The sequence below is a fragment of the Schistocerca piceifrons genome, chromosome 9, assembly GCF_021461385.2.
Source record: "Schistocerca piceifrons isolate TAMUIC-IGC-003096 chromosome 9, iqSchPice1.1, whole genome shotgun sequence".
Taxonomy (NCBI): domain Eukaryota; kingdom Metazoa; phylum Arthropoda; class Insecta; order Orthoptera; family Acrididae; genus Schistocerca; species Schistocerca piceifrons.
The window spans coordinates 201140198-201143448 of NC_060146.1; the positions used below are offsets into that span (position 1 = coordinate 201140198).

Consider the following 3251-nt stretch of genomic DNA (forward strand, 5'->3'; position numbering starts at 1 on the left):
GGAAAAAAATTATAAAAATTGAAATGTAAGATGTGATGTTTTTTATTGTTGTAATGTACATAATAGGTGGAAATAAGTAGGTCTACTACCTCAGCCATCATCTCATGCATATCTGGTCAAAGTTAGGACTCCTTCAAAAGTATAACATCGGATTAAATGGTACCTCGATTTGAGGAAACTTTCTGGAAGAAAAATTGCATCAATTTCTTTGTAATTTTTTTAATAATCCAAAACAGGTTCAAAAATTTTCAAACTACTTCTAATTTGTTTAGAAAGTGTGCTGCGTTACCTGATATCAACAAAAAACCTGTAAAACATACACATTATAAACAGTGCCTGAAAGAAATAGGTGTTGATTTTCACATAATATCGAGCCGAAAAAGTACCCTGTATCCTTAAACTTACCATCACAAAAAACGAAACGAGAACAAAACAGAGGTAGCTAAAACAGCCACTCCAGATGAACAGAACAAGCCAAGTCGACAACACAGGCGGCACTGAGCTGGCAAAGAGCCTACCAATTTGATCTGTGTCCAGTTTCTGATAGTCTATCCATTGGGCCATCTTACCGCTAAATCTGTGTGGAATGCGATGGGGCGTTCCCTTGTTAAGACACCCCTACAGTCGAGTCAATTTAAGGAAAACCCTGACACCTGCCAGAACTTTTGACAGCTCTCGACTGAGAAGAGCGAACGCTGTAGGCGGAAACGATAGCCGTTTATAGAACTATGAGGAGGCGTTGCACAGCGTGCAGAAGCAATGTCGCTTGATTTGGATACTGTACTTATAAACGTGTACATTATGCAAATGTATTTGCACGCCGGGTGTTTTCGCGAGTACTTGTACACGAAATTTTTTTCGATGTTACCCTACTAACAGAGTTCATTTTTGGTTTTCTTTTCTAATAAAAAATTGGCAAAATGAATATCAGCGGGCCGTTGTGACCGAACGGTTCTAGGCGCTACAGTCCGGAACCGCGAGACCGCTACGGCCGCAGGTTGCAATCCTGCCTCGGGCATGGATGTGTGTGATGTCCTTAGGTTAGTCAGGTTTAAGTAGTTCTAAGTTTTAGGGGACTGATGACCTCAGATGTTAAGTCCCATAGTGCTCAGAGCCATTTGAACCATTTTTTTGTTCTGGCCTTCAGTCCTGAGACTGGTTTGATGCAGCTCTCCATGCTACTCTATCCTGTGCAAGGTTCTTCATCTCCCAGTACCTACTGCAGCCTGCATCCTTCTGAATCTGCTTAGTGTATTCATCTATTGGCCTCCCTCTATGATTTTTACCCTCCACGCTGCCCTCCAAAACTAAATTGGTGATCCCTTGATGCCTCAGAACATGTCCGACCAACAGGTCCCTTCTTCTTGTCAAGTTGTTCCACAAACTCCTCTTATTCCCAATTCTGTTCAATACCTCCTCATTAGTTATGTGATCTACCCGTCTAATCTTCAGCATTCTTCTGTAGCACCACATTTCGTAAGCATGTATTCTCTTCTTGTCGAAACTCATTTCACATTAGTTCCTCATAATACCATATAGCCCATAATTGTACAAGTTGACTTGTCCAATACCATATCGTACATTTCGTGGAATACGTGATCGTAAGGACCAATAAATACCAATTTGATGTAAGTACGTAGGAGAAATTAGAAGAACATCTGTTTAAATGTAAGAGAGGCTCCTACGTTCTTACTCTTACCACGTAAAAGAAATGCGCTTAAAAAATCGTTGCACTGGGGTTACCCACCAAAATAGTGGAGAAGATTATAGCGACACAGTATTTGTTACAAGCCTTTATGAACTGGTTTTTCTATACCACATTATTTGGAGACAAGCAACGTGTGTGACTTGCACAGCGCAACGCGATCGAGATACGAATCGAATCGGCGCAGTGTTGTTCTGGTACAACCGGCCGCAGTGGCCGAGCGGTTCTAGGCGCTACAGTCTGGAACCACGGGACCGCTACGGTCGCAGGTTCGAATCCTGCCTCGGGCATGCATGTGTGTGATGTCCTTGGGTTGGTTAGGTTTAAGTAGTTCTAAGTTCTAAGGGACTGATGACCTCAGCAGTTAAGTCCCATAGTGCTCAGATCCATTTGAGTCAATTTGTTCTGGTACAGCAACCAAGCCTGGAGCTTTTTTTCTTTTTTTTCGTTTTGGAAGGCTTTCCACGCTCGTTTAGGCAAATGCTGAGTTAGTCCGCAATCGGACTCAGAAAATACACTATAAATAAAACTAAACTCCGCCCGAACAGGCCATGAAGGCCAAACGGTACCGACCGGCCGCCGTGTCATCCTGAGACCGCAGGCGTCACTGGATGCGGATATGGAGCGACATGTGGTCAGCACACCGCTCTCCCGATCGTATGTCAGTTTACGATACCGGAGCCGCTACTTCTCAGTCGAGTAGTTCCTCAGTTTGCCTCACAAGGGCTGAGTGCACCCCGCTTGCCAACAGCTCTCGGCAGACCAGATGGTCACCCATCCAAGTGCTGGCCCAACCCGACAGCGCTTAACTTCGGTGATCTGACGGGAACCGGTGTTACCACTACGGCAAGACCGTTGGCTCAGAAAATGCACTGAGGTCAGAAAATCATGGGATACATATGGGAGTAGTATCACCTACACAAAGTACAGAAGGACAGTTTATTGGTGGAGCTGTCATTCGTAACCAGGTGGCTGATGTGAAAAGATTTCCGGCGTGATTATGGCCGCACGATAAGAATTAACAGACTTTGAACGCGGAATAGTAACTGGCTCTACATGCATTAAACATTCCATTCCGAAAATCGTTGGGAAATTCAGTATTCAGAGATCCACAGCGTCAAGAGCGTGCAGAGAATACCAAATTTCAGGCATCACCTCTCACCACGTACAACACAATGGTCGAGGCCATCACTGAAAGGCCGAGAGAAGCGGCGTTTGCGTATGAGTTGTAAGTGCTAACAGACAAGCAACACTGCTTGAGACAATCGCACGAATCAATGTGGGACGTACCACGAACGTAACTGTTAGGACATTGCGACGAAATCTGGCGTTAATTGGCTATGCCTGCAGACGACCGAGGTGAGTGCGTTTGCTAACAACACGACATCACCTGCAGCGCCGCTCCTGGTCTGGTGACCATGTCGGTTGGACCTAACCGACTGAGAAACAGTGGCCTGGTCAGATGAGTCCCGATTTCAGTTGGTAAGAGCTGTTGGTAGATGTCGAGTGTGGCACAGATCCGACGAAGCCGTGGACCCAAGTTGTC

At 45.2% G+C, this 3251-nt stretch overlaps 1 pseudogene; it reads right to left on the minus strand.

Annotated features, from left to right (window-relative positions):
• Positions 1-2447: 2447 nt before the first annotated feature.
• LOC124717400 lies at positions 2448-2565 on the minus strand (annotated as a pseudogene).
• Positions 2566-3251: the final 686 nt, after the last annotated feature.